Source organism: Coturnix japonica, chromosome 3, assembly GCF_054131305.1.
Source record: "Coturnix japonica strain WE chromosome 3, WE-NBRP24, whole genome shotgun sequence".
Taxonomy (NCBI): Eukaryota; Metazoa; Chordata; class Aves; order Galliformes; family Phasianidae; genus Coturnix; species Coturnix japonica.
Genome location: NC_140665.1, coordinates 53,794,342 through 53,818,551, shown reverse-complemented (window position 1 = coordinate 53,818,551; position 24,210 = coordinate 53,794,342). Strand labels below are relative to the sequence as shown.

At 38.2% G+C, this 24,210-nt stretch overlaps 1 long non-coding RNA gene across 1 annotated transcript in view; it reads left to right on the top strand.

Annotated features, from left to right (window-relative positions):
* The first annotated feature begins 204 nt into the window (after positions 1–204).
* LOC146761410 (uncharacterized) overlaps positions 205–24,210 on the top strand; it is a 33,043-nt gene continuing 9,037 nt past the window's right edge. The window contains exon 1 of the long non-coding RNA XR_014944037.1: positions 205–558. This is a non-coding gene — a long non-coding RNA (uncharacterized LOC146761410). The remainder of the gene's footprint in view (positions 559–24,210) is intronic.

Below are 24,210 nucleotides of genomic sequence, written 5' to 3'. Positions count from 1 at the left end.
AATTAACATTTATAAATGAGACTGTTTTAAAGCAATTGCAAATCAAAGCTGGCATTTTCCTATGGATTACATGAACTGCATGCTTTATTAAGAAGTTACATTCTCAGGATACTGGAGCTAGGCTATCTGACTTTCATGGACCAGATTGAGTGTGTCTGGGAACCTGTAAGAACAATGTTTTCAGCCTCTATCAGTAGTTAAGACAGTGGTGAGTACTGAAACCTATGTGACACAAAGGACTGAAACTGAGGAGGAGAACATCCCATCAGAGAGGTGTCTGCTCAGGGCATTGCCAGTCAGTCTGCTGGGGAAGATGGCTTCAGGATCCACATATCATGATGTCTGAAAGAGACCTCTCAGTCACCCCCTAGCTCTGCCAGCCTATGGGGAAACCGTAGGATCACTCTGGAAAGCATGAACCTCAGGAGGGCTCTGGTCCCACCCTGATGTTCAGAGATGGCTTGTCTGTGACACAAACTGGAATGATCAGTTCTGTCTGCTCAGGCCACAGAAAGGACTATCACCTAGAAAAAGGAAGTGCAAATCCCTCTCCACAAGGTAAGACTGTGGATGATTAGTTGGTTGTGTAGATGGTTTTGTCGTGTGGATTGCAGCTTTTTTCTTTTGCTTTGGCTTGTGTTGTTTGTTTTTTGGTTTGTTTTGTGTGTGTGTGTGTTTTTTGTTTGTTTGTTTGTTTGTTTGAGGAAGACTAACAGTAACTAAGAAGAAAACTAAAAGACTCTTCTTTGTGAGCTGAGTAGTGAGAATAACAAAAAAACTGGGACAGGAGAGGATATCTGCTTACCACAAGTACTAAGAACAATCAAGCACTAATCTAACTTGTCCATACAGATGGATGTCCAGCATAATGGAGCAATGAAATAGCACATCCCTCCAAAGGGAGCTCCTGAGCAGCAAGGCATAATTCTTGCCTGAGATTTAAATTACAGTATGTCTCTTTGCTGTGAAGTTACTGCAGTGCCAAAAATACACACGCAGACACACACGCACACTGACATCAGAAGAAAAGTTGTGTTGGCATTTATTAGATTGTAAGGTCAAAGTTAATTTTGTCAGATTTCCTAATTGTTTTCAAACAGTGTCTTTTGTTCAAGCTGATTTAAAAGTAAACTCCGTCTTACTGTGATTTGGTTTTAAATATCTTTTGGTAACATTCTGAATTATAAATAGCTTCATCCTTCTTCCTTCTTATCAAACTTTGACGCATGCAAGATAATGAGAGGGATTTTAGAAATATTGATGCAAACCAGCCACCCCTGAATCATGTTGAGTCAATAGTCCCTAAGAGCTAATGCTCAGATCACAGAGGGAGTGTGTATTAAGGGGCTGTGGAAGGGAGAGGGACTTCTATGGCTTTTGAGCTGGAACTGATTCATTATTCACTCCATTTAAAATTGTCAAAGGCAATTTTTGTAAGCATGCATCCATTTCCCTTCTGTTTAGAGAGGTATATGGCAGTATGATTACAAGTGAGCATTCTTAAAAGAAGATAGTCATGTTTTAGTGCATACTGTAAGTGGATTGCTGTCATCACTAAAGCTAAATGAGGGGGACTAGGGGGAAAATGAGATGTCATATTAGAATTGGTCCACACTTGTGTTCCTGTGGGTATTTCTGTGCGTTGCTTTGTTCCTTGAAATAATATTGCTTTCATTCTCTAAATAAAGATTCGTCAAGTTTGTTTTTCTGGAAGAAATGGTCCAAGGATCGGATCAGGGCCTCTGTGTAAATTGCTGTCCCTGTCTTTAGAAATACTACACAATATCAACAGGAAAGGGGTGGCACAAGAGAAAGGAGCATTCCAAAATCCAATTTGAATTTTGTCATTATGTTTTCCCTAAAATAGCCAGTGAATTTGTGACTAAATTTTGAACATGTGAGCATGACTGTTAATTTCAGTGTAAAGACTCCCAAGGGTAAAAATAGATCTGATATCTTAAACGTTGGAAGGGCTGAATCCTATGCAAAATGATTGAGATTTCTGCACCCCTCTGTGTTTTAACATCATGGTCTACCATTTTATTGGCATATAAAGCATTTGAGAAACAATGGAGCTAAAATACAGCAAGTTGGCTCATTTCTATTAAAGAAAAAAAGAAACAAAAAAAAAAAAAAAACCTGATGTATCTGCAATAACGTGCTGTGCAAGTCACATAAGATAATTCTTCCATCCTACTAGAATTAATATAACCTCAGCCACAGTACTATATCCAGTTCTGATTGTCACAGTTCAAGCTGGCTGAGTGAAGAGTCCAAAGGTGAGCAAGTAGAATAATCAGAAGTCTAAAAAATATCACTTTGGATGCAGAGGATCATAGAATCATAAAATCACCCAGGTTGGAGAAGACCTTGAAGATCATCAAGTCCAACCACAGCCTAACTATAGCACCCTAACTCTAACAACCCTCTGCTAAATCATATCCCTGAGCACCACATCCAAACGGCTCTTAAACACATCCAGAGATTTATCCAGGGATGCAGAAATGAGATTAAGTTACTTCGTGTAATCTAGAGAAGACAGAGGGAGAACTGACAATAGGATGCAAGTATGGCAAGTATGCAGTGGGCTATCGCAAAGAAGAAGGGAATAATCTGTTCTCCATATGCACGTGACAAAAAAAAAAAAAAAAGAGCTTCACTTTTAAAATGAGAGACTGATATCCCTTAGTATTTGAAAAAGTTTCTAGTTTTAGCAATAGGAGAACAATCAGCTTGAATTTGACAGGAATAAAATGCTGCAAATTCTGATGAAGCTCTTTCCTAAAGTTAATGGAAGTAGGATGCACTTTTCTTCAGGTAATTTACACACATTGCCAACGCTGAGAGGGAGATACTTTTGATGGAATTCTGAGACTGTCTGTGTGCAAATACAGAAATGAAAACATGATTTTCCATAGTTATCAAACAAAATAGGCGTACAATGTTGTGTAGAGAGGGAGAATGCTGCAAAAACTCGCAAGAGAAATTAATGCAAAAGGCTACAAAGAAATGGAGCTGTCTTGGTCCTTAAAAAGAAAAAGAAAAAAAGAAAAAAAAAAAAAAAAAAAAGAAAGAAAAAAGAAAAAAAAGAAAAAAAAAGAAGAAGAAAAAAAAAAGAGTTCAGCATGGATCCATATGGTGTGAGATTTCTCTTCTGTGACATTTTTATTAAGGTTATGTATATGACCGTTCATCTTCATTCTGCTGGTGCTAATTGCTGTCTATTGGACCCTTCGCTACTGTGTACAGAGAACACATGCTTCCCCTCGACTCTGCCATCGCTGCGGGTGCACTGGATTGTTCTGCTGTCCTCAGATAGGAACCTGCTGCTGCTGCCTGACCACAACAGCTGGGAATATTCTGCTTTTAAAAGCTTATCTTGTTGATACTTGAGTTGAGCTATTACACAGTGGAACAAGCAAACAGAATGAATGGACCCTCTGCGGGCAACTTATGGTAACAAAAAAAGCTTCCATGTGCTTTTGAATGTGTCTCTTGTCTTGGAATTGACAGTGATGTTTAGCATAGATGTTTCCTGTGAAGAAAGCATGATGGTATAAAGCCAGGAACAGGCTAAAAAGAAACATGTACGGAAGACATGTTCAGCACTTAAACTTCTTTGTAACTCCAAGCAACATTTAGAGCCCAGTTTTGCAGAGGTCTGCTCATGCGAACAGCCTCACTGAAATGCAAGTGGCTTTTGTGTCTAGAGTGGCTACTGTGATTCAGTTATCTTCTTGCACAAAAAAGAATATGCAAAGCTGGTCTCCTTGATCTTCTATGGAGCTTTTAAGAAAATAGTGTGAGAATAAAATTACATTTATCTATCAGCACTTGGGTCGTGCACACATATATGTATGCACAGATCAGAGCACAGAAGCAGCATTCTCATGTTATGAATGGACCACCCAAAGAAATACAGAAATCTATTAATTTAGCTTATCACTTAGACTCCAATTTAGCAAAACATCTAATAGTGTCATGAATTTTTCTGTCATGAAGGAAGTGTTACAGTCATCTAATCTGACTTCCCATTTTGCTAAGACTCTAGAATTTCACCAAGCAAATCTGACGTACACATCCATGCATTTTATGGAACATCTGGGGAAGTAATTCCTATTGTAAAAGTTAATAGCAATAGTAAGAATAATTATCAGACTTAGGTTCATGCAATTATTGAATCTTAAGCAGTTACCTTCTTAACACAGTCCTTTTGTGAATGGTCCTGCACTTAGCCATGCCCCACACTACACACCAGTCTCACTGCAGACTCCACATGACCTCTAGGCAGGAAAATCTCTCTTCTGAAGCCTTAATGGAGGTGTTGTCTGAGCAAGCACAGACCCTGAGTGACACGTGCATCATTCTGTGTATGGACGAACATCTGAAAAGTTGGCTCAGACCACACTGGGCAATCTGTGAGAGCTGAACTTGACACCTAACAGCCAGACTCGCTTGTAATTTTGGTCTCACAGCAATGGTGATTCCTGCTATATGACCACAGTTTTAACCCATTAGCCTTATTTGAGCGGCCAGTTCTCACTGGCACAGGAGACACATAGACTTGTGTTTCCTTTCCCTGCATTCTTGGTGGTTCCTTTGACTAAAAGAAAACAAAATTCCTGACTTGTGCCGCTTCATCATTTGTGCTTAGGCAACTGTTTACAGAGTCGTGAAGTGGGTGAGGATTAAAAATAACTCCATCTATTTCTCTATTGCATCAAAACCATTTCCTATTGCACTAAAAATAATTACTATTTTTCCAAAGGTATCAATGCCCCTTCTTGGAAGCTGTAGATAAGTTTGAAAAAGAATGATAAGTTGGAGTCAGCATGATAAGATTTCCTATTTTCTACTTCAATTACTATCAATAAAAACTGGAGAATTGCCTTTGAAAAAAATCATTTTTGACAATTTTTTTTAAGGACTAAATAGTGCCAGGCTATTTTAACTCTGCACCACTATTTAATCACTTCATAATTATTATGTTTATTTCACATTTGGAATGAAAGTTTACTTTCCAAGAAAGGTCTGAGAACAAAGGATCTGGAAAACAGATCATCCCAGTTATTCTCTGATTTCTTTTCCTAGCAAAAACAATTACTTTCATTAGTTAAAAAAATAAATAAAAATCAATAAAAAATAAATTTTAAAAGGTGCTCTTTTTGAACATCTCTTCTGAAAATAACCCATTCCCATGATTTTTATTTATTGATTCATTTTGCCAGGATGAATGAGCCAGGAGCTCATTAAAGCAAGTAGCACCTCAGGAGACTAGCCATCAGTAACAAGCACACTACATATATTTGTGCACGTGCGTATATGTTTAGGCCGGAGATAGCTTAGCAGATTATGCTGCAGAGGAGCTCTCACTGCTCAGAGAGAGAACTCTATGGAGGACCCCAGGTTACCAATAAATCCTGAAATATTCAACAAAGCAAATAAATAAATAAGTAAACAAAGAATGACACAATATCCATGTATCCATTGCAACTAACATATAAACCTATCTCCAGTCAAAAGGCTCCTGTTTTCTGAGATGTGCTGTAAGACACATTTGTCCTGGACGAATTTTGTGTAACGCTTCTCAGTTTCGAGGCTATGATGCTACTTGGATAGGTCTAGATTAAATACTCCATAATTTTGTTTTGCCACAACCTGTTGTTTTGTATGCTGGTTAACTTTGAGTTCACCCCAGTGGTAGTTGTGTCTTATATATCCAGGGAAAGTGCTCATTTTTTTATTTAACTGGACAAAACGTAATCTTGACTTATTCTTTTGTGCATACAAATACACCTAAAAATTAACCCCAAACATTATTTTGCTGGTTTTTCCTTTATCCTTTCCTTTATTGTGCCTTTTCATTATTGAATACTTCTTGCCCCACAGGCTTCTGACATGATAAGTCAAATTCTTATGGCTCTTTGTTCCCATGTACAAGAAAATAAAGATGTTGTCCTTACAAGAAGGAAGGGAGGACCAGACAGCACATTTGGATAAATGCCTTGTCAGCTTTGAAACATCTTGTTAAGTTCTGTTAATGTCTCTCTGCCATGCATGAGGCTTGCATCAAGTGCCTTTTTCAACAGCATCATTGTAGACAACCATTTATCAGGTGTATATTGTATGGCAGCACAGTGTTTGGAAATTCCTTTTGCCATATGTTATTCATGATCCTTGCTCACAGCCTTCATTTGTCAGGGGATTTAGATCTCAGCTGTGTTTAGTTTTTGGGGCTTGAGAACAAGTTGACCCACAGGCAGACACCTAATGATATAATTTGTTCAGTGCAAAAGGTTTGACTGCCCTCTATCAACCCCTGTGCAGACAACTCCTTTGAATACAGTAATGGATGACAATATCAAAAGCATAAATCTCGGCAAACTTCAAGGTTTCCTGGAAAACGTGACTCTTAAACTTTAGGCACATAGACATTTGGCACAATGTCAGAAACTTTCTGGACTATTCATTTATCCAACTCCAGCCAAAAATAACCAAAGACTCTATGTGTCTGTTGATTTGTTTTGAAATCCATTCAAAACGGCAAAGAAGTTAAAAAGTAAGAGACGGCAATTGAGAAACAAGACTTCTGAAGTATGAAAGATCCTTTTCTGTATCTTACAACATATGGTGCTAACAAGCCAGGTCATGTCCCTCGTACAAAATGCTTTCTGTGAACATAGTGTGGTTAAATTAGCAAGTAGAAATTGCATAGTTCAGGTTCCTTATGGTTTTAGAAAGTAGTAAACAGAGGCCTAGCTGAAGGAGCTGCGTTGGGAGAGAACATGCTGACAACTGTGGGCTCACCCCTAGGGTCAAGGTGGCTCAGCCTGGATAATTGTCTCCTCCTTAAAGCCTGTCAGCCTCAAGAATCCCCATTTCCCTTTTTTAAGCCCTGACCCATTCTTAACTTTATGCCTCTTGTGTGACACCCCCTAGTTTTTTAATGTTCATCTTCCATGGATGCTCCTCCTGCTTTCCTCTTCTATTAAGAGGAGGAGAAGAATCCCATCCTCTTGCTCATTGGAAAAAGACTGCTTAGCTTTCCCCTGTCTGTTCCCTTGGTATACAGATTGCTCACTCTTCATTCTATGCACAGAGGGTGATCAGCAAACACTGCAGTACTGCATTTTCTCTTCTTATTTTATGTTCAGCCTTCTGTTGCCCTGCCTGCACAGACTTCTTATAGCACCAATGAATATACCCAGCTGCACTCTACAGCTGTGTCCTTGATAGCACAAGCCAGCAGTGCTGTCATTATGTCACTGTCTTGTTGAACCTCAAACTTCTCATCGCTATTTTGTTTTATTTAAATTAATAATAATGTAAGGATAAATCAGTTGTAAAATACTATCAATGTGTAAGTTCTTGATTAACAAAAAGCTTTTCTTTCTGTATGGAGCTCTTGGATGCACTATATAGTCCATGTATCTGTGCAATACACTGCAGATTCCAAAGCAGTTTTTCAGAAAGCTCATTGCATAGACAGTACATATGCTTGTGAAGAATTTGTGGTAATCTATCTCTAAAACAAAATGGTATCTTCTGAGTTCTGGCGGCTTTTGCAGATGCAGATCTGGAGATGCAAAAAAATTCTCTGAAAGCAAGATGCCTATGAAGGAGACAGGAGGAAAAACTATGCTCTACTCTTGGACAGAAACTTCTCTGTAGAGTGTAAATATTGGAGTATAATTCTAAGGTACTTCACTTACTCCTTAAGAGAAAACGCACATTTTTCAGTGTGACTGCTCTATTTGCATGAAACAGAGGCAGAGAAGGAAGGCCAGCTGGCCATGAAGGAGTACAGACAGGAGCTGAACAGATTAGAAGGAGATATGGAATGAAGAGGGAAAGCAGCAGCGGGTTTTAACTTTCAGAAGACAGAGCAATAGCTCCCTGTCTGTACTTAGCTTGAAGACTGCTGTTTCTCAGAAATGTGTTCTCAGTACTGATATAAAGGAGATTCTGCGTTCTAGGCCCTATCTGTTTACTCCCGCAATAGGTGCTCTTTTTCTAACAGTGCAATGAAAAAATGCTGTTTAATTCTCCCAACAAAAAGTGCCCATTTACTTTTACACAAAAACAGAATGTTTCAATGAACATGAGTTGGCAATAAGCATGCAAGAAACACTATGTTACTCTTACTTTACCATACCAGGTGCTTACTGAATCATTTACAGCTGTGCTAATAGTTCACAAACAAAGCTGGGCTTGACCATGAGTGTGATACTTTCAAAAAAGGAATGCTTTGGGGCATTAGGCCTAGAAGAAGCAGCATGTCATTGCTAACCAAGAACATCCTTGTTGCTGTGTGGTAATTCAATTAACAGGTAATTCAATTAACAAAACTCCAAGTTTTGAGATGGCAAGATAATGTGAAGATAAATCAGTTGTAAAATACTATCAATGTGTAAGTTCTTGATTAACAAAAAGCATCACTGCTGCATTTTGATATTTGAGAATGGGAGATGTAAAGCTACAGAATTTGGTGCAACTGAAACATCAGAATATGCATGCAGTTTGGGTCTGCTCAGGAAGTAAGCTCTCCCAATTTTCTTCCATGAAACATTTAGTAGGCTTTCTTCCTCTTCCCCACAAAATTGTCAGTTTTCAGTAGTAAATCTCAGTTCTGAATCCTCTATCTTAATTATGCATCCAGGCATTGATAAAAGTTAATTTGTTACCTTTGGTGGACCTATGCTGATTTCTGCCTGTTCAGCATCTCAGATCTGAGTATTTCCTTGCATATGCTGTTTATTTTGGTTTGACCAGCCCTCAATCACCTTATAAAGCAGAGTGATCATCCGTAGAAGGCATGCTATTCCTTATTACAAAGGAAACTCCTTTTCCTTTCAGATTCCTCACAGAGTTTGGCAAGACTGCTTTGCCCTCTTTCTGATCTCAGCTTGAAAACCCCTCCAAGCTATTGTCAGTCATATAATGTGTTATGGGGAAAGCTTTGCCAAGAAAACAGATTATTTTGTGGTGGTTAGTTTACATGAAACAATTCTCCCTCAGCTAATCAATGTAAGTGAAAAAATGATGTACAATGAGGGAATTGGATGGAGTGCAGTATTCTTTTGAGGAGTCCCTGGATTCTTACAGAGAAAAGGGAACAACTCACTGAGAAAGAGAAACTATTTATGTAAATGTAAATGATAAAGCTTTGAAGTGAATTGAGATGCTGGCTGAAAGGCTCTCAAAGTATCTGGTTTGCTAAAGTTATTAGATCACATTCATTCAAAATTTAATACACTGAAAACTGGTGGAGTGATGGCAGGAGGCAGAAGCAATTGTGCCTAGTGCTTTTCATAGAAGAGGTCAGGTTCCTGGCTCTGTCAGTGTTTTTCTCAGGGACGCTGGAGGGGGCGATCAACTACCCCTGCCTTTAAAGGGAAATAACATAATTTGACACCTGTGAATAATAAGTCCGAAGACAAAGGAATGCCTTTCTGAAATAACCTTTGGGGAACCTCAGAGTGAGGGGAGTGAGCATAGTGGAAGTAGAGATTCTGAGAGGGATGAGTGATAAGAGGTATGGATCTATTCAACATTTATGCTCTTGGCTCAGTCTTGCTAATAGGGATTAACTGGGCTAATAGGCCTAAAAACCCCTTGGGTTATGGTGTGTTTGCAATTCTAAATAAATATTTACTCAGTCTTGTCAAGTTCATTAACTCTTCGTGTATGCATCCTCACACAGTGTACAAGCCAAATCATCAGGAGCTGCCGGCAGAAGATTGATAAAATGAAGAAAGAGCTCATATATTTCTGTACGTCAAGAAAGTGTAAACTTTTCATCTATCTTCTAGTTAACAGATTTGGCATCTTCAGGGCAGGGTCTATAAATTGGCACACCAGCACTATGATTAACATATCTGAGTCAAGGACTTTCAGTAAAGTAGATTTTGGACTTTCACCTCTCAGTGTGTGGTTATTGTTTTTACCTACTGTATGAACAGCACAGGAAATTTCATCAATTTTTCCTTTATTCTTGAGCAAGCCAAGACTGTTACTTTAGCTAGGAATTATATGTCAAGACAAACAAAAATACAATAAATGTGTCATTATGAGGCAACCTGTAGAAAACTACGTAAAATATTTTAAAAGAGCCAGAATTGTTCAATTGTAACACCTATACATTAAAAGAGAATGCCTAGGTACAGATTATTAAAGCAGAGTAAAATTAAACAATTCTTCAAAGGAAAGATTTTGTACTTGGTGTCCTAGCTTAAAGAACTGGATCTGGTAAGAAAGTGAGTGTTGGGAAGTCTTGTTTCAGCTTCTGGGTGTGAAAGGAAGTTGGCAGTTCAGCCAGTGGGAGGATTCTGTAATAGAAGAGTATTAAAAGTATTTATTTTCCTATGTGTGTGTATTCATATGAATTCAGTTGGATGTTGTATTTGCTGTGGAAGGATGGCTGTATTTTTCATTTAGAATGTACCTAGTGACCACTAGTATATTCTGACTGTAAAAGAAATGTTAGTTTTTCTCAGCCTTTCTTCTGATTCATGAAAAACCAAACAATTCTGCCCTTGAGAGGTTTGCCATGGGGAAGAACATAGTGAGGTAAATCCCCAGGGCAGTGATGAACCACAGTTTACAGCCACTGTTACTACAGCAATGAACTATGGGCAACTTATGTTCCACGTCCTTCCAAGAAAAATTTGCAGTGGATTCTGTGGGGTTGATTGATGTTTTCTCTATGTCTTTTTTGACACAGAGAGCTGAGCTAGATATTTCTTTAAATTCCTCTTCTTATTTGAGTTGGCTAATTCTTTTGGAAACTGCATGGATTGAACATCCATTTATTAGAGAAAATGTTGTTGGTTTTTTTTCCTGCTGTCTGTGAGGCCAGACAAGAAATAGGATACACACATAAGCTGTACACATGCTTTCAGTGATTGCTGTATTCACTCTAGGAAATTTAGATTGGGTTCCCTCATGAAGAGGACTGAGAAGTACAGTAAATGAATATGCGATACTGGTGACTGCAATTTATTTAGCTTCCCGTTAAATCTTTCACAGGTATTATGTGATCAGAAACCCACTAAAAGATTCCTACAGCATTTGTAGCTTCTCAGCAAACCCACGAGAGAAGATCTGTAAGGAAATGGCAGGGGTTTGAGGGTGACAGGACAAATGGCCACAGTTCTGAAATGGAGCTCAGGGAGAAGACATAAGGACAGCACAAAGGCAACCATAACCACGTTCCTTTAATGTCTTGGGCACTGAACATTTTTTCCTCATGGCCTTCCTGGAGCTCCCATGCCCTTGCATGTTCACAAAAATCCCACACAAAGGGCAGTCACTGAGGTGCTATGAGCATGGAGGGCTCTGCCTCCTCCAGCCAGGCTGAAGTGAATGGAGTTGGGAAGGATCATGTGCTGATACAAGGGAAGCGAAGAAAAACAGAGGGAAAGAGATGTGAAATCTGATCCATCTAATAACATCAAGACTGATAGTGATTTTCCACTCTATCTAGCAGGTCAGATGATCTTATAATGCAGTGTTAGAGAGAAAGATGGAAATATTTTCATTTTCTCCCAAAGTCAATATTTCCCTAGTTGGAAATTAATCACTGGAAAAGAAGTTTAAGGGGAGTCTGTCAAGGTTTATTTAGGCTTCAAAATAACTTTTTAAAACACTGGCTTTTGTTGTTGTTGCAGGTTTAGAGGTCAGAGTTTCCCTCCACAGCATTCTTCTCTTGACAAATGATCTTTGCAGCAACTAGACAGGTATTTTTTTTTTATTATTATTTTTAAAGTGACTTCCTGTGTGTCCTGCCATAGGCAAAATGTTGATATGGTGGAAGAGGCAGAGCACCCATAGCCGGTTCTGTTTATGTTTTACCAATGAAACAAGACATCTTTCTTTTTTACTGATGATTTTTCTTTTTTTTTTTTTCCTTTTTTTTTTTTTTTCTTAAAAGATCACTGCAATGAATCTTCATCTAGCAACCTTCCACTTGGTTAGGAAGCAACTAACTGAATTAAAGTTATTAACTCCTAGAAGCCTATAGCAGGCTGCCTGGTTTATTGGCAGCTTGCTGTCACCTGTGGATGTATAGGACATAGAAATTTGTAATTTGCCAGACAGCTACAAATTGAAAGCCAAGATTGAAAGATTATCTGAAGAAAGAATGAGAAGAAAATTTTTATCTCTGAAATATTTTTTATCAATATTTTCACTAGTCTCTTTGTCTGTTTCAAACAGAAATTCAAGAAGAAATAAATGCATAAAACCAACAAGTCTTCCCCATCAGCATTATCTAACTTGGGTTGCAATTCCATTATACAGCTAATTTAGAAGCAGTCTGGATCTAAGTAACTAAAGAAAGCATCAAAAAAGCACAATTTTTCCTCCACCACTTTATTCTCAAAACTGAATCAGATTATGATTCCTCCCCCAATACGAGAAAGAGAGAGAAACAAAAGAATAAAGGAATGAAGGAAAGAGAGAAAGAGGGAAATAAACAAAGGGGGGAGTGCAGGGGGGAGGAAAAAAAGCCACTCAAACCAGTTCACTAGGAGGGCTGTTGAGATCAGCAGGGGAAGACTAACTGCCTATCCCTCCAAGTGACTTAACAAGAATGGAAGGCAGAGGCTTCACTGAGGGTCTGTGACTATAAAATGTTATTTCTTCTTATCATACATCAAAAAACATCTGTAGAAGTTTTCTGGCTGAGATGCCAGAGATGTTTTGATTCCCTTTATCATCATGCATTGATTATTTCTTGTTTGTTCAAGGCTTGTTTATGGTTTTACATTTTGTTTCTTCAGTGACTACTTTAAAAATTCACTGGTAGGCACTTTGTTACTTAGCAGAACATTAAAAGTGTCTAGCAATTGTAGGAAGCTTTGAGAGCTTGTAAGAATAAAGATATTAATGAGTAGAAAGGGTTTTAACTCCAGGAAGTGTTGCTGCAATTTTTTTGGCATCCTTTACGTAAGGAACATCTTAAGAAACACCTCAAGAAGTTACCTAAGAATTACAAATTTTCATCTATGTGTACTACAAATTTAGTAGTATAAATGTATAAATATACCAATCCTACATGCAATGGAAGACAGTGGGTCTTGCTCTAAGTGGCAACTGTAGCAAAGCACTGTGCTGTTTCTTATCTGGAATCTCAAATCCACTTGAATGCACCATGCCTTCCAGGCTGCCGGAGGAAAAATCATACAGGTAGATATAAAAACTGCTTTCTACACCAAGGGCTTAAAGTCTAATCTACGAAAATCCAGATACGCATGAGATGATTGTATATGCTTCCATGTGCGTCTTGTTTGTTTTTCAGGGATTTCCCTATCAGTCAATTACAGGCACCAGCCAAGGAAGGCTATGTGATAGGCTTCTGCAAAGCATTGCCTGTGTTCCCTATATGTGCTCAGAAGGGCTACATGATGCAGGGGTGGGCTGTTTGCCATAAAGTAGTGTTATTCTATTAGGAACGCGGCTCAGCCTTTCTGCAACTGGGTGTGGGCAGGGAAGGGTGAAGTGGGGAGCAGGGGAAGGGTTGAAATGGAGGACCAGACTGAGTTCTCTGGGAACCAGGGATCACAAACCATGAATCATGCAGGAACAGCAGAGCCAAACGTTTGCATGAACGGAGCCCTCAACAATTAATTAATTGTTGACTTTTACTGCCTGTGCTGCAGATGTGCTATCGTTTCTCCAGAGCAGTACCTCACCAGTCTCTTTAAGTTGTTTACAAAAGTAACTGGTAAATGCAAAAAAAATGTCCTTGTATGAAAGTTGCTTCCACGATCGCACAGATGTGTAGGCGTGCACACAATGAAAATAGGAAAAAGGTTGAAGTCTGCATGATGTTTGATTTTATGAGAGTTTATGAATGTCTCTTGGAAAAGATTTCATGTCTTTTTCTCTCATGCTTCCTGGATTTTGATGTTTCCCATTTAAAAAAAAAAAAAAAAGAAAAAAGAAAAAAAAGGCAGAATATCCCTTCATTTACAAAATGAGTTGGATTTAACTCTATAATTTGTAAATATTTATACATATTTCCCAAGAATACATGGGCTGAACTGCATTTTTTCCTGATTACTTATATGCCTCAATATATCATCTTAGCTCCCACATCTTGTACTTGCAAAACTGAACTTTCAGATGAAAAGTCTTTACAAGAGTGACAACAAATTGGCAGGCTGTTGCAAGAGAAACAGTCTAAGTGGCTTGCAATTCACAAAACTGAGCAAATGTGATATGAAGATATTTTCCATTAGATTTTCAGGTTTGTGACTGCATAAGGGTTCTAACACTAGACCCAAGTCCTACAAATTATTCTTACTATCTTGTGTAATGTTCAGCAGCTATTCCAATGCATCCAGCAGGTTTACATTTATATGTACCCTTGTACACTGTGATTCTTGTGAAAAGCATCTGCAGGAATAAAGCTCAGGTGTTCTGAAGCCTGTCTGCAGCACAGAGTACAGGACAGTCATTTCACTTGTTTGCAATACTTTTCTTTCATTGTTATTTCCTATGCCATCACAGCACTGAGGCATAATTGCCTTTTTAAACTTGTAAAATGATAATGTAAATTAAAGAGATCACAATCAATGGTGTGAGGAAAGCAGAAACACCCAAGACTCTTTGAAAGGGATCTGAGGCAGGTGTTGAAAATCAAGTACATTGCATGTGCTCATTGCTGGATTTGCACCCAATCTCTGTTGCTCAAGACAACATCTGCTTCCGGTGCTGGGTAACCTCACTGTAAGATGTTAAGGCAGTTAGTTCATTTTTCACCGAGTCACTCCTCAAATTCTTCTGAACAGGTTTATTTTTGTCAATCAAAGCATTTACTGAAATGCAAAATTGTTTCACTTTTATTTTTGCTTCATCAGCCTAAATCTTTTTTTCACTATGGTTTTTCTATTTCACTGTGTGTAATAAAAAACTTGTGTTTTTCCTCACTGCTCATCACTAAGACGTATCGGTGTATAGTGTATAAGTGCACATTTCTGTTTGATTATTAAGAAATGGGTATAAATTCGATGTGCTTTGGTTATTACTTAAAAATAGAAGCAACATATGTCTCTAACCACTTTAGAGAGTAGCTATAATTACCTCCTTTTTTATCCCTCATCATACACATGCACAGAGGAGGAGACATCTTTTGATTGACCATAGTTGTTCCTTCATTTCTGAACTGCACCAGTGTTTATAGGATGTTTGGGGTGCCCCATGGGATACGCTCTCATAATGAATTTCAGACCTTCTGCCCAAGCCTTTAGACTATCTGTGCAATCTTGCTGAATTCTTAACCTCAACACTTCCTCCTACTGCATGTCCTTTTGGGAGATACTGGATACTCAGGATGAAACGCTTAAAAGCCAATATCTGCAGCCTTGTCAGTACTTTCCATGCAAAGCCCTACTTTGTTGTTTATTTTAGTGTAAATCTCTACCCTGCTCACGTGTGCACAGGAAGCTGTTTTTCTTATGAATTGTAGCCCTGCATTTGAGAGAAATCTTCATTCCTTCCTCCTTTTCTGAATCTTCTGTTTGCACCAAAGAAAGAAACTACTGAACAGTTTCAGATCCTCTCTCACTTCAAGACGATGAAAAATACATTTTCTTAACTACCATCTTCACCTTGAATTTCACTTATCATTTAAAAAAGAAATAACTTCTGCATCCTTTCTTCAGAAAACCAGCCTCAGTAAGCTGACCTAATAGAAACTGGAAGCCTTAACTAACCCTTTGGCAAACGCATGATTTATCTATGCCAGGGTGAAGTGTTCTACATATTAGCTAGAGGAAATACACTTCTAATTTGTAATTTTGATGAATAGTTACTAGATTTATTTATTTTTCAATGCTCATTTTAGCAATTCGTCATTATTTTGAAGACCTTTTTGCAAATATTGCCTTGAAACTTCAGATGAGTGATGAATTTGTAAAAGGAAAGCTGCACAAATGAGCAAAGTTGGAAAGAAAATTTGCTAGAACAAAATAAACAACAACAAACAGCTGATACTATACCATCAAACAAATGAACAGCAGTGCTGCACAAAAGATGTGTGAGATTGCATATAAAATACATTAATATTTTAGGTGGTTTGCTGTGGTCCTGCTTCATGTTACATGCTTATTTTACAAATGTCTGATGTAGGGTTAATGAGCTACTGCAACACTATGCCAGTGTGGCTGCTTCGCAAGCCCAAAGCCAGGGGACAGGGGAAGAGCACATGAGAAGGAAAGGTAGGTGACACTGTAGCTTTATGGAGGTGCACTCATGTGCAAAAGATTAAATGATTTCTTTACCCAGGACTGTTTCTTTTTTCTCCCCATAGCTGGTTAATAAATGTTCTTAGAGTACAGGCCACAGTCACATTATAGCAGAGTGCTATAAGCATCAGTAATCAGCATGATAGACTAATGGTTTTGAACATTCAGGAATGTCCCACAAAATGTTGCTGTTTTCTTAGAGAGAGCACAGATCTGAGTTGATTGTACCACCATTTTTAAAGCAAATGATGCAGTGTGGAAGACGATAATGCTTAATGACCCAGCATGATATTCAAGTCGCTGTTACAAATCGAATTTCTCCTATTCCTGGGTGCAAAAGCTAGAGTTTCTCAGCACAGAAGGATGGGGGGTTCTCAAGCCTGTATTTTCAGGGAATGCTTTGCTACCTGATATTTAAAAGGTGGCAGTTAATAACTCTAAATCATTCTCTTTTAATCAACTCTGAAATAATAGGAAGAGAAGCTTAGACATTAGGAGAGGCTTTTTTTCCTCCTTCTCTGAGAATAATGAATTGGTGTAATGACCTCAGGGGCAAAGTTGTTGGGACAAGGCAGAAGGTCAGTCAAAGAGCAATTAAATGCTGTCCTATGGGAAAATGGTAAGTGCAGTCCCAAAGAGTGAGCTGAAGAATGACTAAGAGTAACAGAGGTAGAGGAGGACAGCATCCCCCTGCTAGCGTTATGTACTCTAATGGTCTCTCATGAGGAAGCCACAGAACAGGAGGTCTATTAGGACTGTAATAAACACCAAGGTATCAGAGTAAGAAGGAATTTGGATATAAACTCTAGATGGATTTAAAGTACAGGCTCATTACTCTCACCTCTCCAAATCTGTGTTTAGGAGAGGGCATGTGAGTCCAGGACATTTGTCAGCTGTGACTGTCCACATTAGCATGCCACAAACAGGTAGCTGCCTATGGATGCATCATCTGTCTCAGTGCCCTCCATTCCTGCCAGTACTAGCATCCGTAGACACATAGTCAAAAACCTTAGTGTAGCGGCAGATACCACTTCTGCTGTGAGCAAAAGGCTAAAGCAAGCCAGCCCCATTTACACTGAAGCCATACATTCAAACCAGTCTCTGCCAGAGTAAAAAGCTGGTACCAGCTCTGCAGTGTGTGCTCTCAGTTATGTATCTATGTCTATATTAGTAAATCAGTGCCAGCAGCTGTTCTTGCATCTGAGTCCAATCTCCTAAGCTGCTGTTAGGGCTGTTTCTGGCTGTTCTGGGGGGCCTGGCACAGCTAAATTACCCTCTCTTCTTGGAGGTCACTTGGAATTTGACACATCAGAGAGCACTTCCAACTATCCTGTTTGGAGGGTAAGAGGGTTCAGCACTCAGTGCGAGGTGTTGGCCACAAAACCAAGCAATGGGGTCACACACTGTTTATCTACCTGCACAGGCATGGTCAGAAACTCTAGGAGATAAGGCATTATGAATCCTACTCTGAAGCAGAGATTAATCTCAGCAAGAATGAAGAGAGTGCTCTGTCTCTTTGTAGTATGACAGGATGGAGAAAAACTTCATCTGGTCTGGAGCTTTTTTATTTAAGGATTCTAAACAGATGCATGTCTTGGACCAGAAACACTAGTCTCATCTTTGAAATAAGTCATAGCTGGACCAACAGCTACACAGTAATATTTAAAAACAGGGCCAGCAGGATGGACGAGGGTGTTGTAACGAGGCACCACCACTGTTACACCTCTGGACAGAAAGTCTGGCCACCAAGTCTGGTCAGATCCACAAACCAAGATTTAGGTTAAGAGAAATGTGCTGCCCATACAAGGCAGTACACTGTCTGTAACCCTCAGCCCAGTGTAGAGACTGTGGCTATGACAACACGAAGCTTGACATGAACTTCCAAATTGAGAAGAAACATGCACAGAAACTGCTACTTGCCCCTTTGAGAGCAGCTTGCAGGGCCTGAGCTCACCTGTATACAATCAGGTCAGAGCATTGCCATTACATTACAGTACAAATAAATAAATAAAAGAGTATAAAATTCACTGTTCCCAGCAGGCTCCTACCTATAGAGCTACTAACCCAATGGTTATTCAATTTAATTGCTCACTAATTTTTTACCATAAAAGCTCAGAAGCAGTTAGATACTTAAAGAGGTAGATAGATATGTGAATGATGTTAAGACCCTGTCAAATTCTCAGTGACATAAGAAAGGCTGCAGAAGAGAGAGTAAGAGCTAGAACCTCCTCTAAGCACAGCTCTGGAGACCTTCCATTGCTCTCTTTTCTTTTTCCACCATAGTTCTGGTGGATAACAGTCCCACACAATTATAATCCTTCTACATCGGACTGCTGTTATCAGTTACACCTGCGACCCAGGAAATCCTACTTACATCTAAATTCACAGTTATACAACTATATATACACTTGTCAATTTATCTTTGCAGTCCTAACCCTTATAACTATTGGAATTTAAAGTCATAACAAAAAACTAGCATTGAGAGAACCCAATGAATTCCCTCAACAGCCTAAGTCCCTACAAAATCCTAAATAAGAACCCCATAAACAAAACTCCAGACTTGCTCTGGCAGCTCTCAATCCAGTTTCATCTATTTCCATTTTCTAATCCTCCTTTTTGCCAATCAGCTGGTCCTTTTAGCGTAACATGGCCCAGCTGCATCTCTGCCACTACTCATTAACCCTTTTAACTCTTTGTCTGGTTCCACGCTTTAGAACATATAGCAAAGAGGCAGAAATCCATGATTGATATAGGCTGTTATTTTCTTTTTTTATTAAATGCTGTGTAGATATGGGATATTTTCCTTTGTACTTCAGCATGCACAGGAAGAAAAAACTGAGTAAATCATATTAGGTCTGAACACAGGGATGAGAGCTGGATTCTGAGCTAGCCACTGTTTGCAGACAGGTTGATTCTATGTGAAACAGAGGAACTTAGTTGCAGATTTAGCTACTTGAGGTGATCATGAATTCAGTTTGTTATTTCCAATGTGCTATTGATTTGCTTACAAAATTCTGCCTTTCTTTCTCTGTATTTCAGATTTAACAAGTAGAAACTAATTACAAATAGCTATTAGACAATGAAATTGAGAGCTTTTCTTCCAAGAGTTCACTAGGAAATCCAACCAGGCTCTTTCCTGGGAGGAGACGTAAAGAATTGAAGAAACCCTGGAATTTAGAAGTTTTGGTTGCATTGTGGCACATCTTAGCCAAAGGACAAGGAAAGAATTATTTCACATATTGGTTTAAAGCACTGACCTCTTCAATACCATTCTTGCTTTGTAAGACTTCTAATAGTAATTCAGAAGCAGATGCTTTAGTAACTAATTTGGTGCCTCTATTTTATAACAATTGACTAATGAGAGAAGGTGAGATGTGAATTGTCCTGGGATGCAAGTATTAAAACCAGTCCTAGACTATGAAGGGAAACTGCAGGATGATACAGAATTTGGAAGTCTTTACTACCATTGCATACTTGAAAGTAGCTTGGGATAATGACATCCCAAGTTGGGCAGCAATTTTTTTCTGGGTTTTACTATTATTTGTTTGCTTTTGTTTTTGAGTTTTGACAGTGTTAGGATCCTATAACATAAATAAACAAGCACTGAACAAATCCAGAACAAAACCAGTTTTGGTCCTGGGGGTATTAATTTGAGTTCCAAGTTGTGCAAAGATTCATTCATCTGCCCAATTTCAGGGTCATGAAAGGTCATTCTTGCCCACCACAACACTTCCCTTTCCTTGCCAAGTAAATCCAGTTTGGAAACCAGGAAATAAGATAACCAGAGCTACTGACTGAACAGAGCTCTAATTAACTGTTGCTGTTTGCTAACTGGCATATGTTTAAACTTAAACCAGGTATTAAACAGGAACTTAAACCAGGTATTATTTCCATCACTATTCTAAATAACGTAAGTGGAAATGTCCTAAAATGATTCTGAAATTTAGTCAATACAAAAATATGTTATAGGTCATGAGTTGCTGGTTCTGGAGCATGTGAGTTTGTATTTTTTACATTTGTCCCTTTTTTAGTTTTTCCACTATATAAAAACCCATGTAAACAATAAGAGGATGATCTGACCATCCTAACGTGTATAACAGTGACTTTTCTATACACAAAATGCTCTCAAATATATAATATAAAGAATTAAAGAAACAGAGAAATATATTTCTTAACTATCTAAGTTTTATTTATCAGCGTTTTAGTTGTAAGATAAATGCCATGTTTGTTATGTTTATCTTGTGTCCTAGAAAGCTAAGGAGTTATACTAAAACCTTCCAATAAACTAAATTTAATCCCAATCAAAAAGTCATCCTTTGAGTCAGATGTGATGTCAACTTGGAAATAACAGTGTTTAATTATGAGGTATTTTTTATGTTTTATAAAGTTAATATGATCTTTGTGAAAGCAAAAATCATGAAAGCTCCTCTCTAAAAGCATTTGTTGTATATTATATTTATTTACAACTAAGCTTTTAGTTGCTTTCTACTGCTCATTCCATCAAAAATAACAGCATGATTCAATTTGAACAACAAAACTATCATGTTGCCTAAAAGACAGGCTCTAGCTTTCCATTTGGAATGAGCAAGGCAAAGAATGTTGCAAATGTACTTGCGCAGAGATTTAATCACTCCTTTCCTAGGAAATGATGAAGAAAGTTATTTTCAACAGAGCTGAGATACAATATTAGAGTGTGATCCACCCACTCACAGCTGTTTTTTAAGCTATGTTTCCAGTCTAGAAGCTACTGTTCCACTGAGCTAGAATGACTTGATGCAAACTACTTTTTATTTGCTATTATTACTTGCTGTGAATTAGAGAGGAAGAGGAGATGACAGCAGTAGCCAGTGGCAACCAACTCAAAGCATGAAAGATTGAAGTACTGCCAATGCCCATACCTTAATAAAAACTGATATAAGGACGGACTGGTATGGAACCAAATGGCTTTTTGAGTTCTCGAGTTTCCAAAACAACAACTGATTGGATGGACCTGCTAGTCTGCAGCAGCAGAGAGTGCCCAATTGTTGTGTAATATGAAGGATTTAGAGCAACTTTTGGAAAACAAACCTTGGAGAGAAGTTGTCCTGTAGGTGCCTGTCATCAGAATGATAAACACTACATTGCACAGTGTGCCAGGCTTTGACCCAAAAAACCTGCAAGATCAGCATTTTTAAAAGAGTTTTATTTTACTCTCTATTTCTTTTTCCTTCTAAGAGCAATATTTCAAATACCAAGTACTGGTATTTCCATTCTCTGCCAAAAGATGCCCCTAATAAGAAGAACAGAAAAAAATTTGAATTCTCTTTAAATGGTTGATTAAGGCTGTGGCCTATTTCACCTTCTTCAGAAAAAAAAACATGCTTCTTGTGCTCTCTCTAACTACCACTTCCAAGGAAGTGAAAATAAAAAAGGCAACAGCATCCTCAAAGGGAGGGCCGTTACATATTTTTTTGGCAGTAATCTGCTTTCAGATTGCATCTATTCTTTAAGGATTTTCAGGGGCCAGGGACTCCCAGATCCCACATCAGTTCAAAGAGTTAAAACATTCCGCAAGCTAAACTCCTTCCTTCGGCATGTCTATCATAGTCTTTGAGCCTTTAATGTAACTGAAAACGATTGTCCCAGTGGGGAGGTCTCACACTATTACCAGTTGCAGTTAAATGTTTGAACCGCCTGAGAAACTAGAGGGGTTGTAAGAATTCAAGGGTAAGCTGCATGACACGGTTCTGATGATAATAATGTTCCAGAATTTATATTTATTAATATTGCCTTCTTTTGGTCAGACTCCCACAGGAAATCCTGAGGAGTACATGTCTCTGGCATGTTTTATCTTAGATAGTCCCATCCTTGCGGTACTGCGTGCTGATAGCAGGACAGAAGAGTACCTTTGAAAATCTCTGGTCTTTATAGGAGCTGCGGATGACAACAAGCAGGACCTTCAACACTCTGGGAAGACAATCTATCTACTTTCTTTAGTTATCATTAAAATGTCTTTTAGACATAGGTCATAACTGGAAACCTATAAAGGATGTCTGTGTATAAGGCACTTCCCACAAAGCCTGGTCCCTTGCGATTAAAAGTTATCACATTGTTCTTCTGGTTACAAATACTGCTGATATGTGTCATTACTGCAGAACACTGCTCATAACATTTTGACTTTACTCCAAACATTTTTTTTTTTAATTCTGAGTTTCCCATAAAGAACCAACTCCTGAAGTTTTTTTAAGACATCCATTACTTTAAAGTTTTCAGCTTGTTTTAAAGGTTGTTAACTATTTTATTTTCCTGTTAAATGTTCTCTTATAGTGACAAATAGCTTGATGGGAAGCTTCATGTTCCCCTCTGTGCTCCTTGAGATGTAGCAAAGAGCAATTATGGTGCATAAAATCATACAGACTTATCAGTTTATGTGGCAGTTTATAAATACTCCAACTTCTTAAAAGCTCTGTCTTGAGTAAGGCCAGTGTTGCTAACATTGTAGCTTTGTGGCGCTCTCTTTGAAAGACTTGCTGAATTTGCTTTTAAAAATTTCAAACAGATTTTTAGTTTATTTATTTACTGGGGAAGAAACAGAGCATAATTATTATTTTACTAAAGCCTCCTCACTAGAGCTATTTATTTATTTATTTACTTATTTATTTATTTATTTATTTATTTGCTGTAGCCAATGCTTGACTTTTAGCCTTGGGAAGCAAAGTCCATAATTTGTCAGCATTTGAGAAGAGGCTTACAATGCCACAATATGTGTTGCTTTTCTCTGTATATGCATATGTGTGTGCCTCTACCACCCCAGACCTTAGCTGTTGATCCTCTTGCTCAGTTTTAACCAATTGGGGAAGAGCAGTCTCATAGACTTAAAAATAATCATCATCATCATGTTTCAGAAAAAAAGTTGTCTAGATTGAGAAAAGAAATTGTCTTTATGCCATTCCTGAGGACAAGAATGACACTCACTCAACCTTATCTGTGATGAGACGTTGAAGAAATCAATTCACAGCACAAAGCTTTGTGCCCTTGGCCACTCCTAGAGCTTCTCTATCTGCACAGCTGGAGCATGAAGAGGAGCATAAAAAGTGATCTCTTTTGTCCTGCTGGGGAAAGAAGGGTGTGTTTTAGTATTGTTTACTGAACCAGTACCAAGTTATATAATTACAAAATAGACACTGCTCACACTCCACCACCCAGACTATACTAATGCACTGCAAAAGGCCCAGATATTCATCAAGCTATCCTTGTCCAGAGTTCATAACCAAAGCATAAAATATTTGAGCATATAATCAGCTGTGACTGTCCACATATGAATTTGAAACAGCTGGATTTAGGATCTATATGCTGACTTGCTCTATGTAGGGATGTAAACAACATCCCTTGCTCCATTGGGGCATTGTCCCACAAGCCACCCTGTTTTAAAAAAAAAAAAAAAAAAAAAAAAAAGTTGAGTTTGGCAGCAAATAGGTGTGATACAAAATAAGGATTGACACTGGTAAGTAGTGCTCATTTCAAAAAACATGAGTTTGCAAGCACCAACAAAGAGATGTTACCTATGTGAAGATCTGATAGAGAAACTGAATAAAAAAGAGAATATAATGCATTCAGAACTCAAAATCTTATTCCAAATTAATTTCTTAGAAAGCTTATTTCTTTCCTTGTTATGTTAGGTATTTTTTTACCCTATCTCATTTATATTCTCACACTTGCCACTTGCTGTCCCATCTTTTTCTACTTCTTGCTTTTCTTCCTTTGAGCAAAACAAGTCAGAGAAGGAAGATGTATTGTGCAATCTAGGTAGTACTAAAACTAAGCTGAAAATGACAAGGATCTCTGCTCCATCTCTCTGATTCTGCAGGCTAAAAAATAATATTAGAAATGCAGGGGAAAAAAATGAAATACAAAATATGAACGTTAAAAAACAAAAGTAAGTTATATTTCCAGATATCTGAGCAGAGAGAAAGCTGGCACT